Below are 23,030 nucleotides of genomic sequence, written 5' to 3'. Positions count from 1 at the left end.
AAGCGTAAGTCAACACTAAAGGCCCCACAATAGCAGTACCTGCTGTAAAACCCATAATTAAGATATCCTGCAGCTGGAATTGCACATACACACCCAATTACACCAGCATCATACATTGCACAATAGTATAAGGTGTGAAAGCCCCACGCACAAACACTTGTGTATTCCCAGACACTCTGCACCATTGGTACAGATGGTGGAACTTTTAATATGTACATGTTAGGGACTGCCATAGCTTTGATTCACCAGCATGTGTTGGAGACTGACGGTGGTGTGGAGGATGATGCCGGCAACCATCTCAGGCACCGGAGGAGGAGAAGAATGTTCAGACCCAGGGTAACCTACCAAGGGCTACATGATCTGGAGATAGTAGAGCATTACAGGGTGGACAAGGACACCATACAGCAACTAGTTGAGCTGTGCCGGCCATGCCTCAGAGCCAGAAATAACAGAGGGGAACCTATCCCAGTGGACACAAAGATATGTGTAAGCTTGAGAATACTAGCCACAGGTACCTTTCAAAGGCCAACTGGGGATATCATGGGGGTCTCACAGCCATCAGCATCCTGGGTACTCCACCAGTTCCTGGATGCCATGTTACCACATTCCAATAAGCACATATACTTCCCCCGAAGGCAGGAGGAGTTGGCCAGCAATATGCATCTCTTCCACTGTGTGGCAGACTACCCGGAGGTACTGGGTGCAATATTCTATACGCACATACACATCAAGACATCACCCAGTGAGCAGGGTAGGCACTACATAAACCACAAGGGATACCCCTCCATCAACTGCCAGGTCATGTGCAATGCCCAGGGCATTATCATGGATGTGTGTGCTAGCAGCCCTGGAAGCTATCCCCATCTGGCATGTCTCACAGCTTTATCAGGTATTTGCTAGGGGGGGCATTCCATATGGCCACCTGGTGGGGGATGCTGACTATGCATTGGAACCACAGATGATGACTCCCATCAGAAATGCACACACAGCCACGCAAGAACGCCATAATGAGGCACACGCAGAAACCAGAATCATCATAGACCATGTGTTTGGGTTGCTGAAATCATGGATCCATTGCTTGGACATATCTGGTGGAGCCTTGCAGTACTCTCCAGGCACATGTGTCCACATCTTCATAGTATGTGCCATGCTACACAATATGATCCTGCGGAAACAGCTGCAGCAGAGACAGAATGGTGTAGGCCCTTCCAGCCCACCACCATTGCCAAGGGCCCCACAGGCACAGAGGGACTCAGACCACCAACACCCTGTGCCAGCCCCAGTAGGCAGACGGAGGCGTGCCCAGTATGCCCATGCCTTGGCAAAGAGGGAACGTATAGCACACACACTGACAGTGTAGGCATTTATGGACTGGCACCCTTCTCCACCTGCACACAGAGCAAACATGGATGGCACACACACACGACCACCTGTAAATTGTCATGTATAGGTGGTCTACTGTGTGCATCCTACATAGGCAGCCCTCAACTATTGTACACACAACTGCAACTGGCACAAGGTAAGTCAATACCTGAACAGTAAATTAAGCTATCAGCATGTGTCCATACTGTATGTATAGGTTCACAGATACATAGTTAGGTACATACCTAACTGCCCGAGGCCAGTCATAAGCATAGCCAAAAAGTGTCTGCTGTCACCACCCCATTGATTAACTAACAGTACCTCTGTGGAGCAGAGCCAGTTGCAGGATCCTTGGTGTGTATCCACTGATCCCCACCCACTCTGCAAGGATTCCCTGGAGTGTTAGTGAGGGGTTTCGTATAATGTAATCAGGGATGTAGTTGCAAATAATGGGGAGTACCCATGACAGGAATCTGTCACTCCAGCATCTTCCATTTATGATTGTGGCAAGGTGTAGCTCATTACAGTGTGTGGCTTACTGTGACATGGATGCCCATAGGTGGAACATATCCATTAAGCCTGACTTAACACGGCTTTGTTAGCCAGCAAATATCATCCCTGAGTAAACGAGATGCCACTGAGTAATGCATGAGTTTATGCAGTCTGGCAGCATAGTACACATGTCTGAGGGCATTATCCCTCTGTGCGAGGTATGTTCGTGGCCCTTCCAGCTGTCAGATGTGTCTTCTGAGGTACATCCAAAATGGGTTATCATACTCGTTGATGCGATTGATGACTGATGAGTAAAGGGACACAATAACCTAAGTTTGTTTAGATGTGAACCCTTAAGTAATCAGATGGCCCACATAGATGGATGTCCTAACTACTTCACACATATGACTGTCAAAGGAGAGATCACTATGTAATGTAGTCCCCACATACCCATTACGTCATCTGAATTATACTGTCTGCCACTCATGTGTTAATATGTGTGTGTGTGTAGTTTCCCAAAATGGAATGACCATGCAGTAAGTGGCCTTTAGCTGGAGGCCATCACTCTGACACCCTGTGTTGGTCTATGTGAGGCCCCTTGAAGGATGTCTCTGACAGCTGGACTGTCAGCTATGGCTCCCAGTCTGCAGTAATCACCAAAGACGGCCTGCTGTAGTCCACCTGTGTTAGCCCGTACCTCTGAGAAGTATATGGCAAACAGTAGGGGTCGCAGGACTGGGTCCTGTGGGACACCAGTTGTGACTGGTCAAGAGTTGGACCTGGAGGCTGCTAGGCTTACCATGTGGGTTCTGTGTGTAAACCTGTTGGCAAACCAACCTGTGATGTATGGGTGTTTGCACTGGCTGGTGAGTGTAGAAATAATACCTGAGTGGGGAATGGTGTCAAAACCTTTGGCGAGGTCCAGGTAGTATGTGTGAACTACCACACCCCACACCTAAAGTCTAGGTGGCTGCAAGATGTCAAACTGGTTCAGTAGGCATGATCTGCAATCAAGGTGACATGGGTTGGGTCAAGTATCTGGAGGTTACCATTGTCTATGTTCATGAGTGCCATGAGGATGCGCTCCATAGCCGTGCAGATCAGGCTACTCAGGCCTATGGGGTGGTAGTTACTATGGTCAGTTGTGTCACCACCTTGGTGGAGTGTAATAGCTGTTGCCATGCACCAGTGAATGGCCATGTAGCTTGTGTAGAGGCTGTTGGTGAATTGCTAAATTAGGCGGGGGGGCCACTTTGTCTTGTAGTGTCTATCTGCCTCCACTGATGCTCTGTCATGCCGTTTGAAAGGGCCATTACCACCTGTATATCACAGATGTCTGGGATACTGTACATTTTGGATATTGTTGTGGGCCCAGTAGGGGGTAAAGCTTGCTCCGAATGTATCATCAAGTGTGTTGGTGATATCAGTAGGGTCAGTATATTCAGTGCAATATTGCACCAGCACAGTTTAAATCTGTGTGTTACTGCTTACATCCTTGTGGTCATATTCTGAATCCATGCCTATTTACCTTGGATGTCAGCCTTGGATGATTACATGAGTAACATAAGTATCTTGCTAATACTGGTCACGGACGTCTGCATGTCTTGGGATTTGCTGTTGTTCTGAACTACTGTACTACTTCTGTTGTATAGCCTGTATAATGCAGGGTTTCAGCAGACTGGTGTCCTTGTGTAGGAGTAGCTAGTCCTGGTTTACCATTGATGGCATGACCCATACATCTTTGTAGGTGCTTATAGAGTACATTTGTAATTCTTTCTGTATCTTGAGCAGTGTCATTCCTGAGCGTGGGGGCTGTGAACCCTCCCACCTCTGTCATTAGTACTGTGGATTTAGCTGTAGGAAAGGTATTCACTGTGTGTTCCTTGTGTGGGGGAGATGGTTGGGAGTAGAAACCATCAGTGAATAGTTCATGGTCAGATCTAAACAGTAACCGGTTTACCTCTGCTGTAGTGCACCTGTTGCACATGTCAGTGATTACCACTTCTAGTATGTTTTCACCTCTCGTTAGTCCATCTACCAACTGATACAGGCCATATGAGGTGATAAATCCCAGGAAGTGCTGGGCCTGGAAGTGCATACTCGAGTAGGTTATCCAGTTAAGTGTAGGGTAGCTGACATTGATCAATAACAGGGTGTCTGGTAGGACTGTCATGTTTACCACTGTCTCCAGATAGTTGTAGTGGTGCTCCTGGGTCATGGAGGGTTATCTGTAGCAGCTCACAGTTTGCATTGCAGTCGTGGCTGATGTCACCTGCAAATGGATAATCACAGAAGTATCATGCTGCCCCATTAACTTGGAGGTGTAGGTATCCCCAATGAATATTGGTACACCCCCTCCATGTCTGTGCCAGTCCATGTACAGTGGCTGAAATGTGTGTTATGGGTTGTAGTCTGGTAGTGCCAGTGTGCTCACAGGAGCCTTATACAGGTCCCAGTCACAGAACAGATGTAGATGTTGTCTATACTAAGGGGTACTGTGAATGCATGCATGTTGAGTACTACCCCTGGTGTTGAGTCACCTAACCCTCATTGGTTCCGCTATTGTGTAGTTCATGGAGGTGAGATCCACCTCTGAGACCTGCCTAAAAATGGCACCATGGGTGCGCCAATAGCCTTGGCCAGCATTCCAAAGCCTTAGGCTGACACATGCAAGTTGGTATGGCATTGTTGCAGGCATGTATCCCATCTGTGCTTGTGTCCCATCTTTCCTGTAGGTAACATACTGGTAAGCAATACAAAGCCTGAAACCTATACATGTCCACTACCTTCCAAGATAGGCTTTTGGTGTGATTATGTATCAGTAGTCTGTATGCTATTGCTGTACTTAACTGTTGTCTGACTACATGGTGAATGTACACCATATATTGTGATCAGAAAACTCTGCATAATCACATATGATGTTGGAGATGGCCTGCACTGTAGAAGTTCACAGATAGGTAGTAGGCTATCTGCCTAAGGGCATTTAGAAGCATAGCTACAGTGTGGTGGCTTTACCTGCACCATTGATGAAGTAACTGAGCCTCTGTCAAGCATAGCCAATGAAGTGATTCCAGGCAAAGCTCCTGGAAGCTGTTAAAGACTGGTGTGCTGTAGGGTGATAGGGGCACATAGTGATCTCAAAAGGGCATGTTAACATGACAAACCAACAGCATTCAATTTCCCCAACAGGTCTTGCAGCTGTAGAACTGGAGTGGCTCCCCCACACCCTGGCTGTATGTGTCTGGGACACATGATCCTAAGGGTGTATATACTGTTGGCCAGTCATACATCAAGGTTTCCCCTGAAGTGTGTCAGTGTGTGGCTATGCCAAATGTAGTTAGGATGTTAATGTATAGTCTCCCAATTCATGTGTCATGTCGGTATTTCGAGAAGCTCACTGGCTGTGGGTGGCTCCGCCTGTTGTGTAGCCAAGCTTACACATAGGATTCATGGACATAAGAAATAGGCAGAAGGAAAGTCAATGTCAATAGTGTAATGGCTACAGCATTTGCATAATATCTGTGCAGTCCTTGTTCAAATCCCAATAAAGTCAGAGATGATTTACATGTTACATAGTATACCTTAAACACAGCTTGCATATATAGGTAGTATTCCACAGAATAATAAACATTTGGAACACACAACCGCTGAAATGTGCGTTAATCACCCTTGCACTACCAGTGCCTGCTCTGAGAGGTAAAATTACCACTGCCAGGATTAGAACACGCAACCATGTACACAATCTCTACAATAACATACCACTAAGCTACCTGAGATGTACCAATGGAAGTTGTGTATACCGACAGGTTAAAACACAAAAGGTAGGAATGTGTGGAAATAGGACAAACCGGTATATACCCAATGAAAGGTGTATGATATATATCTATCTATCTATATATATATATATATATATATATATATATATATATATATATATATATACACATATATAAAATATATATATAAATCAACATATATATATATATATATATATATATAGAGAGAGAGAGAGAGGGAGAGAGAGAGACATATGTCAATATATGGGGATATACATATATATATGTAGATAGATAGATAGGTTAACAACATCTACATAACCACGGAGGTACATATAAATGGGATACCTACCACATACCGACTGCTTGACATACCAACACGCGTAATCACGAGGCTTAAAGTCTGAAAGACCATAGTACCGAAACACCAGAAGCGCGAGGTTTAAAATCCCAATGGTAAGGGACATTTAGTCAGTGCTTCTGGTGTTGCGGTTCAGGTAGATTACTGTGTGTAAGTGTGTTTCTGAGGGTTTTAGTGTCTGTAAGTGTGTGTTCTGAGTGTGGTGTGTGTTCCTGGGGGACTGTAATGTGTGGGTGTGGGTTTGCATTGTGAATGTTTGTGCGATCTAGGAGGTAGAATATTAAAGTACGGGGGAGTGGGGGGCGCAGACATCCACATGGGGGGTGTAGGGGGGCTTGCCCAACTGCTCATACATAGTATAGGATGGTTTGTTTGGATGTGGTGGGTAGCAGTGTGTCTGTGTGTGCATGTGTGTTCTAAGTCTGTGCCCGGTACTTTGGGAGTCGGAATTGTGTGGTTTTGGGATTCCATAGGTATCCCGTATACAGAGGTTGAAGTGTTCATATATGATTATAACATGGACCATAGCAATCACACATTCAGCCACGACCAAAGTTTATGAACAAAGGATATGGAGAGTATATGCCTATACACTATTACAAATATGTGCTATGGACATGAGCCAATGATAGGGTTACCACCTGTCCCACTTTGTGAGGGACAGTCTCTCTCTGGGCGGTTGTGTCCTGACCAAATATATTAAACGTGGCAAATGTCCTGAGATTGTAGGACATAATTATGTCCCATATGTAATGTAATAGTTGCATACAATAGTTATTTCTGTATCTAAAATACCTACATGTTACAAGAAACAGGATAAGCAACTAAACTGCTACAAGAGTAATCTTATATTTAAGCAAAAAAGGAAAGTTCTATCCCTTGTACTGACTGTGGGTTTGTGTCATCCTGTAAAGTCTGATGTGTGTCCTGAAAATGTCCCACTATGGCCATTTGAAAAGGTGGCAACCCTAGCCAAAAATGGTTAGTCACCAACACAACTCTAATGAATGCAAATACCTATGACAGAAATACACAGCTTTCATGTAGCAACACTTTATTACATGATGTATTGCCGAAAGGATTCAAGGACTAACATCACCTGCATGCTATACAGGAACCACATAACAGTGCCTTAATGAATCAGCCTGCAATTACCATAGTATTAATCCACTAAAGGATAGGTGTTCAAATAGGGAAGGAACCATCACGCACATATCGATTATGTATAAAAGCAGTTCCTACACAGCTGCATCTACTATGTACACCCGCCAACATCACCCCCCACACCCAAACAAATTACAATACAAACTGTAATAACATCACAAATCATTCACTCACTGTACGACATCTGCAGAAGCCTTAACATACCTTGTCAGAGACACACTAACATGGCCCTATGTGAAATAGTTGCTGTTATACAATGGAAGAGCTGCTGATGTTACAGGGTTTGTTTGCACTAATCCCATTTCAGAGGGTTGTGTGTGTACACCGGGAAGTGTTAACAATTACTGGTGAACAGCACAGTATGATACACATGTACACCAAACCAAGGATGTCTGGTGAGCACACTGTAAAGCACCTAACAGTTCATGCATAGCCATACAGCCTTGAGCTGCCCAAATATCCTTGTCAGACTGAAATATCTGCAGAAGTATCAGGTACAAACAAACCCTGCATAAGTAGCAATGTTCTGAAATATAACAGCTGTACTCACATGTAGAACAACATCTGCTAGCCATCACACACAATCCACGGGAGTTATGAAGCTAATATATCTCTGTCTATCTCCATATAGCTGTTGAAATACATCACAAACTACACATCCAGGCCATCTTCCTCAAAAGTAAGGCAAACGGACAACGCCCAAGTGGAGTACTCAATTATACACCACTGTTGCCATGGTATTGGCTAATGGAGTAGCTTTACAGCTGATGTGCATCTAATTAACTACTTTGGAACACCAACTGATGGTCAGGGTAGCACATGTTACTGATATTTAACTAGAAAAGGATAGCTTATCACACATTCAAACCATCTGTATATACCAGCAGAATATTACAAAGAAGATTGAAACACAAACTGAAAAGGATTGAATTAACAGTCAATGACACCTCAGGTTACTAATAAGGTATGTAGAACACTCAGTATGTCTGTGTATGTAATACCTGTTCTGTAATATTTAAAGTGCACACAATTCATATAGTGGAAACAGTTATCTTGTAGTGATGTATTGTTGTGCATAGTAATGCTTGTAGTATTTATGTGTGTACTGCTGTAGGTCACAAGGCAAACACCGCATACACCAGAACGGATGCAATATAAGGGCTTTGAACCCAAATATTACTCACTAGCTGCTGTCAGTGGCAGGGCTGGTCCAACCAGTATGTGCTATAACAGGGGATAGTATATGTTGATATATTGTAACAGTAGGCATATGTATGGGTGTATTACTGAGAATAACATGTTAAAGGTTGGCCCACTGTGCAATTATGATTTGCACTGTGGGATATTGTGCCAATAACTGTGTAATGTACAATACTGTAGGCAAATATGTATTACAAGTTACATAGCATTACTTTTATGTTAGGCAAACATTAGTTATGTCTATTGGTATTTACAATACACAATAACAGGATACATATGATTTGTAGTCACCCGACAGTTTATCAGCATGATAGCAAAGTAAAATGGAAGAGCTAGTTAACTATCCATGCACATAAGACATGTAATAAGTACAAAGGTAGGTACTAGGCTGCCTGCCCAAGGGTATTTATAAGCCTAGCTAGAGTGTGTTGGCTTTCACCACCCCCTTAGGTTAGTTCCCTGTGCCTCTGAATGGCACAGCTATTAGTTCCCTATGCCTCTGTCCAGCAGAGCCACTGCAATGATCCCCGGAGTACATGTCTGTCTCCTATCCACCCATCAAGGTTTCCCTTGAAGAGTGCTAGTGAGGTGCCCTGCCTGATGTACATTGGAATCATGTTCCAAAGCATGGGAAGTCTCTGGGTCAGGAATCTATCTGTCCAGCACGACCTAGTCATCATTATGGTTAGGTGTATAGCCCTAGAGCATGTGGCTGTCAGAGGCTTCTGTTTAGGTGGAGCATATCCAGCAATATTGGGTTGGACATGGGCCTTGTATGTCAAGCAGAGATCACCTGTGAGTATGCAGTATGCAACCGAGTACAGCTAGAGTTTCTTAGGTTGGGCTGCATAGATCATCTGTTTGAGGTCAGTAATCCTCTTGGTGTGGTACTGTTGTGGTCTTCCAAGCCGTTGTAGTTGTCTTGTAAGGTACATCCCAAATGGGGTGTTGTATCCTTTAATGGGTCTAATAAATTATGAGTAGAGAGGCACAATGGCCTCCTTTGTTCTGGATGTGAACCCATTAGAGATTAGGGGGGGCCACATAGAAGGATATTCTAACCACATTGTCATTATGGGTATCGAAGGAGGGATTGCTATATACTGGGGTTCCCAGATCCCTTATTACCTTTTCTGTATGTAGGGGACTAGCACCTATGTGGTAGTGTGCGGGTAATTAGTTATAAGGGGATGACTATGCACTTTTTGGCATTCAGCTTGAGGCCATGATATTGACACCAGGTATCCATCTCAGTGCGACTCTTGCGGAGGGTGTCTGTATCAGCTGGAGAAACAATTATGGCCCCTAGTTTGCAGTCGTCTGAAAACCTTTTCAGCCAAAGCCCTCCTGTGCTTGCCTGTATGTCAGAGAATTATATACTGAACATGAGGGGTCATAGGACTTAGCCCTGGGGGATGCCACTTGTAACTGGTATACAGTCGAACCTAGGGTATGCAACTCCCACTATGTGGGTTTTTTCCATGAGCCACTTTGCAAACCATCACATGACGTAGGAGTTAATGTTCAGGTGGATGGGTATGTCGATAATACCAAAATAGGGAATGGTGCTGAAAGCCTATGAGAGATCAAGGCAGGCTGAGCGGACCTTGTTACCCTCATCTAATGCCTTGGTAACTGACTCAAAGAAGTCCACCATGTTTAGAAGGCATGGTATGCCCTTAACAAAGCCAAACTGGGAGGGGTCAAAGGTTTGGAGGTACCCAATGTCTCTGTGACTGAGATCCATGGTGATGTGCTCCATAGCCTTGCAGACCAGGCTAGTCAGGCCTACAGGGCAATAGGACCCATGGTCCATTGTGGTGCCACCTTTGTGGAGTGGGATAACTGTCGCTGTGAGCCATTCAGGGGGCACAAAGCCCGATGTGAGGCTATTACTGAACATGGTGCATACGTGGGGAGCCAGTACGTTCTGAAGTTTGTGTAAAACGCAGCCTGGGATGTTGTCCGGTCCCATGGATACTGTGATATTGGCTTTAGACAGTGCAGCTTTTACCTGTGTAGTTGTGATTACAGGGACTCTGCACTCTTCCTGTATAGAAATGGGCCCCTTAAGGGGTGAGAGGGGGGAAAGATAGCACTGAATGTGACCTGACTCCATCATTATGTCTTCCAAGTATGCCATGTGCAAGGCTACCCCCTTATACCCCCTTGGAGGATAAGGCACTCATCCCATACCTACATGACAATCATGATATCCTGTTCAGCCTTGTGCCACAGGATGCACAGCAGCAGGATGCCCTGTGGATGGAACTTTGCAGGAGGGTTAATGATGTGGGTGGCCACAACCGCACATACCAGCAGGTGTGCAGACACTGCACAGACCTCATTAGAAGGGTGAAACAGCGTGCAAATGCAATCACCAGGGAACAAGGTGCAACAGGTGGTGGACCACCAACCCAGCCCCTACTCACATGTACCGAGGAGCTGCTGGCCAACCTGGGGACACCTGCAGAACAACATCCACAAGCCTTAGCCGATATTGTGGAGGTGGGTGTCTTTCAACCACCGAGCCTGGAGTTGCTTGGTAAGTCACTACTGCACCTATAACAACTATATTCCATATAGTTGCATGTGTCATTGTACAATATGTAATGTAACATCATATGCAAGGCATGTATACACACATACCGCATACTATAGTATGCTACTCTGTGTATGCACACATGTGCATACACCATAGTATAGTCTAATGGCCTGATGTATGTGTTAACATGCACGTTGCACCCTGCAGCTATCATACAGGCATGGATAATGCTCATACTGCTGTGTTACTCCTATTTTGGTACGTCTGGTGTTCTGCTGCAACAGCAGCCCATTGCAGGTAAGACTGTTATTTATCAGGCATCGTAATGTACAAATCTATCTGCCATGTGGCCATTTACCACATGTACACATAATGTATGGTCCTGTCACAATATACAGGTCATACCTGCAATGCATCACAATGGCTACCCATGTGCAACACTTCCAAACTATGTGAATCACCGACATGAATCGTCACAAACTGTCATTGCCAGATGTGTGGACAGCTGTGCATACAATGGTGGAGGTGCTGTTCACTGTAGGGACATGTACTACAGATCAGAAATACACATGTGGGGAATACAAACAGTACTACACAGTGAGCTGGAGTATGGCCAGCCCTCAGGACTCACTGGTGTGGATCATAGCCCTGCTATGAATGTCACACAATGTGATGTGCTATATTGACATGTCCATGACATCTAGTGGCCTGGCTGCAACACTGCCTAACTATCCTGAAAAACATATCCCACATACCAAACATACCACCCTTTGCCTGCATAACCCTGTCGTCAGTGGAGCATATGACATCTATGGGTGTATGTCATATGGGACAACACAGACATGTGAAATAGATGCCCGTCACAATAATTTGGCCAACACATGTACACACATGGCCATGGAGGATGGCCAGAGACATGAAGTAACACACACAGTAGATGTGATGTGCTTGTATGTAAACCCTGTCGTACAATGGCTACACATGGTCCAACTATGGCCTTTGTGTAATGGTTATATTGCAGATGTGGAACACTAGACATCCTACAGGCCTGTGCACATCTTGTGTAGGCATGACATCAATCCACCACATAAGATGAGTTGAACATCTTGAGCGTGTCACGACATGACAGCAGTCACCTGTACAGTATCCACATCAGCCCACAGATACAGTACATTCCCATTGCTGGTATCGGACATCAATGTCATACTTGCTCCTCGTGTGTGTGTGTGGTATACAGATGTCATGTGGGACATGGTGCACTGACGAGTTTTCCATGTCTGGCCATAGTTGCCAGGCAGCAGCAATATGGTTGCAGATGTGCAGGGGTGTCATCCATACACCATTCAGTGACCTGTGTCAAACATTCCACATCACGGTTTAGTGTGTATACACCTCAGTGACGTGGGTCACATTCCACAGTATATATGTATTGTATCTGGACACAGTCATGGCTGTGAACTGTCTGTAACTCACACTGTACAGCAATAGAGACGCCTCATGATTCCCTGCAATGGCCATGCACATCAGGTAAATGTGCAGTATATCTGTAGGGAGGACAGACAACACTGCATTAGGACACCATTACCCCACTGTATATTTGACAGGACACCATTGTGTTAAACATGTATGCATGTCATTGCACACGTCAGCAGATCACATGTCATACTATATGTGATTGTCAAGGTCATATGCCACACATCAGGCAGGTGTACTGTTAACCTGTGCTGGTCTTCATGGTGTAACACAGGGATGTATGCTAACTGCTACTATGATTGTGTAATTTGCATGCCTTCTGCTATGACACATGCATGCTATTGTGTGCAACCCAGGGATGTATGATAACTACCACTATTATTGTCTGCATTGCATGCCGTCTTCTGTATCACATGCATGTTGCATGCCTTCTGTCATATCACATGCATGTTGGGTGCCATAGCATGTGTGTGTCTGTGTGTCTGTGTCTATTGTATAGATTGTAATGTACAGTTTTTGTCTTCCCCTCACAGGTGATGTAGGTGCATTGCCCTCCTGCGTTCCATCTGATGTTAGTGTCCCCACAGACTCTAGCAGTGATGATGAACGTATGATTGAGGCACAGGCAGAGTTGTCAGGGGCTGAATCTGTGCCATTGGTTGCCATTCCACCGTTATCCCCCTCATCCCCGCATACAGATCCCATGCCTACACATACCCCATCACCAGTGGCCATAGAGGAAGGACAGTTGGTGTGTGGTAGCTTGGAAAAGGAAAGTGTGGGGGCTATGGAAGGTGTGCCTGCACACCATGGTGTCAGCCAACTGACTAGTGATGCCCAACACAGGCACGTGGCCAGTGCTGTTCATAGGAGGAAGCAGCTGGTGTCACCAGACTCATGTTTCAGGCTGTAATGGAGGCACAGGCATGTGCTGAATGGCACAACAGAGAAGATAAGAGGCTTCAGAGGGCTGCTGTCCATTCTTTAAACAACAACATCCAGGCAATGGTAAATGCTCAACAGCAGATTGCTGAAGCTTTGGATAGACAGTTGGGTGACAATTGGAGTCCTTGACCATGGCATGACAATCCGCGAGCATGAGCTGTCTGTGTTGGAACATCTGGTAGGATTGAGGCATCAGGCACGTGGACATAGGCCTGCTACATCACCTGTTTCAGGTCTACGTGAACAAGCTACCTCACATGTCCACTCCCATAGTGGCGGTAGCAGCAGCAGTGCAGCTGGTGCTATGCTGTCCACACCACAACACAGCAGGCCACGTGCACATGGCCCTGGATGGTCCCAACAGGGACACGGTTTCAGTGGACAAGAGTCATCAGACAGTACTCAATCTGCACTTCTGCCTGGTAGTGCCCGTGCAACCCCTAGCAGGCACAGGTCACATGTCCATGGCCGGACACCGTGAACTGTAAAACCTGGTTTCTACAGTCTACAGCTGTCAATAATACCCCTGTGTAGGCCAGACACATGCCAGAACTGTGTGCATACATACACGCACACACTGGAAACATATGTAGAGCACCACAACACACACATGCATAACATCCACACACACCCAATTAGGTCAAAGGCCCTAATCCACACACATGATGTCATCCAATGGTGCAGCCTAGGCCTCTGGCAAACATTATCAACCAGTGCATATGATGATGCCTGTGCCGCATCCCCGGCATCCATATAATTGGTGCAGGGACATGCTCATATGGTCTGATGCACAGTGTGAAAAGACTAGGAAGGTAAGTGTAGTTTACAATTGTTGAGTACTGTTGACAGGCAGCAGACATACCATGTACTACAGGTGTACAATGCATTTCATACTGTTAACAGTATGTGTCTTGTGTAACAACAGTAACTGCATGTTGGTCATGATGTTCTGCTTTCCTCCTTCAGGTCTAATTGCACGTGCTGGTGGATGTCAGTGTTTGCAGTTAGTGCCCCATATGTCAATGAGGACTACTCACAGGTACGTATGAATATACCAGCATTCACCGTGTAGCTACCACATAACAGTGAGAATGTTCCACGTTCCAAACATGTCTACTGATCCAAGAGCATGATAGCTGTGCATTAAGCTACTGTGGCTACAGATGTGACATCCATATTGGGTGACATCACAGGTACAGTTACATGGAGTGGTGAGGTAAGAGAGCGGTCTAGATGATTACAAGGGTAGAGGCCAGTGGAAAGTGTGATGCCGCATTGGGAAGCAGTAATACACATTCCCATAACAGGATGCCAACACACAACTGCACCCACACACTCAGGTATTGACACACATGTATTCAGTGACACAGTAACACACCCACACACTCACGGATTCACCAACACAGTAGCACACACTCACACAGTTGCTACTGTTGAGGCGAGGACCCCTGCCTATGTGCAAATCATCATTACAGTACTGTGCACCTACATGATGCACCACAGAGAATACACATGTACAGATAGTCAGTATGGCCTAAGATCGGGGACATCATCATGGATAGTAGATTGCATCGCCTGGATGGGGGGAGGGGTCTTATTAGTTCAGTATGGTAACATACATCCTCACTCCAGGGACCAGACAGCCATACACACACACACACACACACACACACACACACACACACACACACACACACACACACACACACACACACACACATACACACACTGTGGCATTCACTATTGAATACACCTATGTCATGCACATACAGATACCTCACATATGTGAGACACACGCCCCTGCCTATGCTTTCTACATTGCAGTCTGTACAGATGTCTACACTAGTGTACAGGAGAGTGAGTAACAACTGAGATGTATTCCCCACCATATGTGACATATATGGACACACACGCAACCACACATGCCAGTACTGTGAATCAAGCACCTGCCTAGCTCATTATATGTTTGACAGACTTACAGCAGTATTGCATGCATTACAAAGTGTACTGACGCTATCTTTGGCAAGAGTGCTGATATATGCACATGTGAGATCTTAACTGTTACAGGTGTCAAATGATTTACCTTCGGTGTCACCCTGACCGCTGTCTATGTTGTGTGTTATCTCCTTCAATTAACGAAACCATTGCTTACCGGTTACACAGGTTATTGTAGGACTGCTTGTGACACACCTGTGAGCTGTCCTTAGCAAACATCCATGTGCAAAGATGCCCCACCACTTAGTTATTTCCACACATCTGTCCATACCTGAGGTACATCTTTCCGTACATTCAGCATATCACCATATACAGTTGGCAATGTTGAGGCTGCATTGCAACTGCATGATGTATTAAGATACACATCACCTGCATGCATCAGCAACTGCACATGCATGGTATCTGAATGCACACCACTACATGTACATGTGTGTAGGTCCTACAATCCTGTCATTTGGGCATGTTTGCAGGCATTGCAATTGGTGGACATGTGTAATGACATACATGACACATGGACTGTTGTATGATATGATAGGTGCAATGGGTGACTGGTACAGAGGGAATGTTACCTCTGTCAACATTGATATCACACCTTATGTACTGTTAGCATTCAGCAGCCATGGACCTACATTCCATGTGCATGTATGTAATAGCTGTAGCCACCTCTCTACACAAAGACCTGTCTGCACAAAGGGCATAACAGCTATGCTATTTACATGTATGGTGTGTGTGTGTGTGTGTGTGTGTGTGTGTGTGTGTGTGTGTGTGTGTGTGTGTGTGTGTGTGTGTGTGTGTGTGTGTGTGGCGTGTACATATCCAGGGTAGGTACATGTATGTCATATCCAAACATGAGGGTGTGTGCTGGTGTACAGCAACAGTCATCTGCTAATGCTGTAAATAACTGAGGGCCCCTGGTATGTGTACAGTTGACCTGGTTACAGACAGTGGTATCATTGCATTGCATAACACATGGTGCAACTGTGTCAGTACATGGGTACTCTCTACAGTTAATGTAGAGCTTGGTACAGTCCACTAGTCAAGGGTCACATGGTGGTGTACCCTTATATGTCCTACAACATGTATGGATGTGTGTTGGTGGTCCAAGGGCATGGTGGTGTCTGAGGTTTACATCCCAGAATGTAGCATTTGACACTGTCCTGCACCTGACTCATCTGTGATGCCTTTCATGGGGGTACCGGTCAGTACATGTGAGTGGCCTTTATGTATGTGGGGACACCACCACCTGGAGTGGTCCGTACCTGTATTATGGCCCACATGTCTGGTTCTGAGGTATATGATGGTAGTGCTATTGTGCACTACAGAGCCTTCAGCCATGTGTTCCTCACTGCACAGATGTCAGTACTCCCCATTTTTGGATCTACAGTGAGCAGCTGTGATTATGGACGCTACACATCTAGCACTGGTTAGCATAAGCATACAATGCAGTTGTCCTCTAGGTGTCAGGGTGATATCCTGTGTTTAGGACATTTGCCTTGGAAAGGCACTATATGGGTGAATGCAACTTGGGTATTATCCCCACTCCCTTGAATCATGGATGCATGTGATATGTTTCAAAGGCCTGTCTACTGTCAGTCATGTCATCCCAGAATGACAAACACTGGACAACCTCGTACTTACAGCAGGACATTGGCTCATTGTGTTGGTCAAGCAGTTGCCACTCCTAGCAAGGCTCATTGTGTTGGTCAAGCAGTTTCCACTCCTAGCAAGACATCACTGTGAGTGGTGGTATTGTGTTTGGTATAGGATTGTACATCTAAGGTGACGGACAGCAGCAGACATTGTGTAAAAGACCGGTGTCAGATATATGTAGAGCAGCGTTCCTGCTAACAATGACAACTACTAACACCCGAGCCCATTACAATATGTTCTTTATGTCTAACTGTAATAGCATGGCCACTGTGGCCTTCCGTATTTAGAATCAGAGTGCATCCCAGTCAGCCCTGTGCTACTAAGTGTATGAGCATTCCAGCATAACCTTGTATAGATGGACACATAGTGCCTTCCGAACATCCCTGTCAGCCCTGTGCTACTAAGTGTGTGAGCATGCCCAGTGACACCTAGTGTCGGTTATGTGCCTCTGTGTATGGGCATGGCCATTGTAACCCTGTATAGTGATAGTAGTCGTCCATTCCACAGATGGGCATACTCCAGGTCAGGATGGATTCCTACTTTAAACACACAGGTTCACAGGTATGTACATCTTAACTGCCAGCATTCCTGTTGATGTCCACATTGCTAGAAGGTCATAATGACAGCCTTGAAATGTGTAGTCTGTGTGGTGTGACTCATCACTATGTAGTATTATAATAGTGATCTGTAGATAGGCAGGTGTTCCGTTCCACCACTGGCGTGTGTGTGTGTGTGTGTGTGTGTGTGTGTGTGTGTGTGTGTGTGTGTGTGTGTGTGTGTGTGTGTTTTTCCCTGTCTGCCTGAGGACTGAATAATGCTTTTAGACTGCTCACACTTCATACAATTCTTATACCCTCCTTTGGCAAGGCTGATGATGTCACCCACCTACAAATACACCTCTGGGAGTGCTGTGTCCCAGTAATCTTGGTAGTGCGTTCTGTAACTGCAAAATGCTGTAGTGTAATAAAGTATTTAGGTCAGTGTTCTAATCCCATACCTGACAAGTGTGTGTGTGTGTGTGTTTGTCCCTGTCTGCCTGAGGACTGAATAATGCTTTTAGACTGCTCACACTCCATACAATTATTATACCCACCTTTGGCAAAGCTGATGATGTCACCCACCTACAAATACACCTCTGGGAGTGCTGTGTCCCATAATCTTAGTAGTGCATTCTGTAACTGCAAAATGCTGTAGTGTAATAAAATAGTTAGGTCAGTGTTCTAATCCCAGACTTGACAAGTGTGTGTGTTTGTCCCCATCTGCCTGAGGACTGAATAATGCTTTTAGACTGCTCACACTCCATACACTTCTTATACCCACCTTTGGCAAGGCTGATGAGGTCACCCACCTACAAATACACCTTTGGGAGTGCTGTGTCCCAGTAATCTCGGTAGTGCGTTCTGTAACTGTGAAATGCTGTAGTGTAATAAAGTGGTTAGGTCAGTGTTCTAATCCCAGACTTGCCTAGTGTGTGTGTGTGTGTGTGTGTGTGTGTGTGTGTGTGTGTGTGTGTTTGTCCCCATCTGCCTGAGGATGGAGTAATGCTTTTAGACTGCTCACACTCCATACAATTCCTATACCCACCTTTGGCAAGGCTGATAATGTCACCCACCTACAAATACACCTCTGGGAGTGCTGTGTCCCAGTAATCTCAGTAGCACATTCTGTAACTGTGAAATGCTGTAGTGTAATAAAGTAGTTAGGTTGGTGTTCTAACCCCAGACTTGCCAAGTGTGTGTGTGTGTGTGTGTGTGTGTGTGTGTGTGTGTGTGTGTGTGTGTGTGTGTGTGTGTGTGTGTGCTTGTCCCCGTCTGCCTGAGGACTGAATAATGCTTTTAGACTGCTCACACTCCATACAATTCCTATACCCACCTTTGGCAAGGCTGATGATGTAACCCACCTACAAATACACCTCTGGAAGTGCTGTGTCCCAGTAATCTCGGTACCACATTCTGTAACTGCGAAATGCTGTAGTGTAATAAAGTAGTTAAATCAGTGTTCTAATCCCAGACTTGCCAAGTGTGTGTGTGTTTGTCCCCATTTGCCTGAGGACTGAATAATGCTTTTAGACTGCTCACACTCCATACAATTCCTATACCCACCTTTGGCAAGGCTGATGATGTCACCAACCTACAAATACACCTCTGGGAATGCTGTGCCCCAGTAATCTCGGTAGCGCATTCTGTAACTGCAAAATGCTGTAGTGTACTAAAGTACTTGGTCAGTGTTCTAATCCCAGACATGCCAAATATGTGTGAGTGTGTCTGCCTGCATGAGACCAGTACAGTGCTTTGTAGAGTGTGCACTCTGTACAAATCACATGACCACCTTTGTCATTTCTGCTGTTGTCACCCACCTAGGTATACACCTGTAGGTGTGCTGCAACCCAGTATTTGCTGTAGCGCATGCCCTAAAAGCATTTTGCTGCAGTGTGATACAGTTTGTATACAGGACATGGCAAGTGTGTGTTTGTCTGTTAGAGCCTGTGTAGAGGTGGCTGTGAGTGCCTTACCACTGGACATGTTGGGGAGCAGAGTTTGCAGTTTTCCTATATGGTGTCCGTCTTATGACACATTGGCCACCTCACAAGGAGTACAGCTGTCAGTCAGCCACGGGACTGTGTTGGCAAGCCATACCCCTACATCTGGCAAAAGGCCTGGTGAACAAAGTATGCAACCCTAATAGTACCCGGTATATGTCCTGCACCTATGTGCCATGCACAAACAAACTTGCCTAGGATATCCCGCTATGTTGCTAGTACCATGCACATTGATGACAGATAGTAGGCATGGTGTGAATGCAGTGGCCTGCAGAGGACATGGCACCCTGTACAGTGGTACAATAGGCACATATATGTGGACATTGTGCCTTCACTATGCTCCACACTGGATGCCTGCAACATATGTGGTGCCATCAAATGTGATCCACAGAGGGCATGCAATGCTGTACACATGTGCCCTGTATGGACCCATACCACTGACACCATGGAATACCTGTATCGTACTATCAATGCAGGTGCAGGATCGACCTGCTCACTATAAGCAGGTTTCTCCACATCAAGCCAGTATTGGCATATCGGGGGATAACAGGCTGTGTACACAACATTTGCCTGCCAAACCAGGTACACCTATACATGTCACTGTACAGTATTGTGGGACATGTACATCCCAGGCAATGTCCATGTGAAGGACTATCAAACACAGACATGGCATGCATTGCAAAGCTATGGCCATACACATTGGTAACCAGGATGTCAGGGCAGATCATGCAGTAACCATCTGTGTGGGATATTGCAGACACTACACCCTTGCACTGCACACCATTGTCGGGTGATGCAATCCCAAGGATTACCCCTCACCCAGCCTTATACAGTCATCTTGCACAGCCAAGCACTACACACCCATGAAGCAATGCATACATGCATGCCAGTACTGGCACCTTGTGTCTGCATGTGGGTTATGATGCTCCCAACCACAGTCACTCCCAGTATAACCCTCATCGGCATACCAACAGATGTCAAACACTTTCACATGCCCTAGCCCATAGAACCTCCACATATCCCCTGTGGTGCATGTAGTCCTGTGCATTACTGCAGTGTGGCAAACTAAGTAGTTAGGTTGTGTATTTGTGGCCCTGGCAAAGAGTGCCAATGCATGCCCATTAGATAGTGTGGTTTTGGTGACAATGGCATCTGTTCACGTGGACAACCATGTGTGCCATACCTAATGTATGTCTACTATATCTCTGTTGCAGATGTCACTCACCTACACACATATATGTTCTTACAGCACAGCAACATGTCACCTTTGTGGCAGATGTAGTAATGTCATGCACATATAATAGTAATGAGTAGTCAGTCAGGGGTTTGATCCCTGCACTGTTAGGCATGTGGCAGATGATGCTTAGGGTTAAGTCTCCAAGCCCTTCCCTGGTGTACTTTGCCTGTCCCACCCACACACTCTCTGGTGGACATGAAGGAGTACACCTGCTCAGCAGCAGCATGTGCATTGTAAGTGATGGACATGGTCAGGTAATGGCCTCTGCACCTATTTCAGTCCTCCATTAGCTGATTGCATGTGGAGCAGCTGTGATGGTGTTCCCATAGCCATTCGCATGATAAACACAGTACACTATCTAGGGAAAACATGTTGGTATTTGGCCATGACAGTCGCCGTGAGTGGTACCTGGATGTGGTGTTCTGACATGGCATCACAGATGATATCTGGATGTACCTCAAACATTATACATAGTGGGAAATAGCCTAAAGACAGGAGGGTGATGTGCCACACATGAATACAGCATGTAAGTGTAGCTATGCTGCATTGAGACTACTGCCTTTTTAACATGTGTGTGGTAATGGCTATTCTGCATGTTTTAATACAGACATGACAGTACTCTGTTCGTGAGGGACCCCCATCTGTAGGGCCATCTGTGAACTTGTCAGTGTGTGCAACCATTTGTTTCCTATGTTACACACTGAACACACAGCTGTGCACAGCAGAAGCATAGTGTGAGGATTGCAGACAGTACATGATGATAGGGATGTGTTACTGCCATCGCATCCCTGACTGGACATGTGTCACATGAAACAGTGGTATGACAGACACTGTCTGGGATTCCCAGTCACAAGCCAACAATGGGCAACTGTTCATAGCTGCGGTCACATGTCTACTACACATTGTACAGATGGCATGCAGTATATATGCATGTGTTGTGCTCCCTCTGCAAATGTATACCATCTGTTGTGTTGGGTTGATGGTGATATCTATGCATACTGTTGTAGGTAATCCTGTATGCTGTTGTCTATCACTAAGCCATATGTGGGTTTAAACTGCAACACCACAGGCTGAATGGGTTGGGAGGTCCCAGCAGAACCTCCTGTCCCACTTCAGCTGACCATGGCACTGGGCACTAGCACATCTGGGGCACAGCCTTGGACATCAACCTCTGTTGGCTCTGCACCACCTTCTGGTGGTACCACCACTGAGGATGGAGCATGTCCCCCCTGGAGCAGGACCAGACAGGTACATGTCTGCTGTCGTGCAGTCCTGGACGTGTTGCGTTGGGGGCTCACTAAGGGATTCCGAAGTCAGCTACGCAAGCTCAAGGGCAGAGTGTCACATTTACAGGGTGATGCTGCCCCTCCTGGAGAGCCCCCAGCACTGCCTCCTTTGCAGCTGTTTAGGTGCAGTGGCGGTTGCCCATGGCTGTGGACCTCCGTCCCACTGTTCCCATGGGCTTGTGAATACCAAACACCCATTCCCGTCCGGGGTGTATCCCCCACATGTGTCATATACCAACCCTGTATGCTGTCTTTTCTGTGATCCTACCCCACCTATCCTCCACAGCCATACCTATACTCCTTCCCCTACATCCGACCCTCACCTACAGAAACATAAGGCCAATTGGCTCATAGGACAATATCTGCCCTATACATCGCTATCCATTTCACACACGTTCCCACTGGACACATGTAACCCTTGTAATATGCATCACAACATACTCCTGTTATTCTCACCCCTGTCCCTCAGGCGCACGATCCTGGTATGCACATCACTCCTAAATGGTCCAGGTACATGTAATTAGGAAGACCCCATTGTGCACACAACACTACCGGTCTCTCTATGGTTACCCCATTTACCTTTATCATGATGATGATGTTGCACACAACACCTTGGAAGAGTACTGTTCACACATAATGATTGGACAGGTACTGTTGTGTTAATGTACATTACATGCACAGAGTGATGTATACTGCCAATGTAAAACTATTTGCGTGTATGAATGACACATGTCTGTCTGAGGGAGTCTTGAGATCACATAGAACAACACCACTACATAATACAGGTGTCGCTGGTGTTTCCCGTTTCATTTGTTTGTAATGCTTTGTTGCCACATGGTATGTTCCTGATATATCTCTATATATGTATGTACCTATATGCTGGACGTAAATACTCACATATACATCTACCTGATGGGATACATTCCGATATTGTTGAATGACTGCACTGTATGATATGTTTGTGGTACTGTCCGTTGTCTATATATCTACCATGGCGTATTGGTA

The sequence above is a fragment of the Protopterus annectens genome, chromosome 1.part1, assembly GCF_019279795.1.
Source record: "Protopterus annectens isolate FY-2018-M chromosome 1.part1, PAN1.0, whole genome shotgun sequence".
In the NCBI taxonomy this organism is placed as follows: domain Eukaryota; kingdom Metazoa; phylum Chordata; order Ceratodontiformes; family Protopteridae; genus Protopterus; species Protopterus annectens.
The sequence above is the reverse complement of the archived record's forward strand: the minus strand, read 5'-3'. Positions refer to the sequence as shown.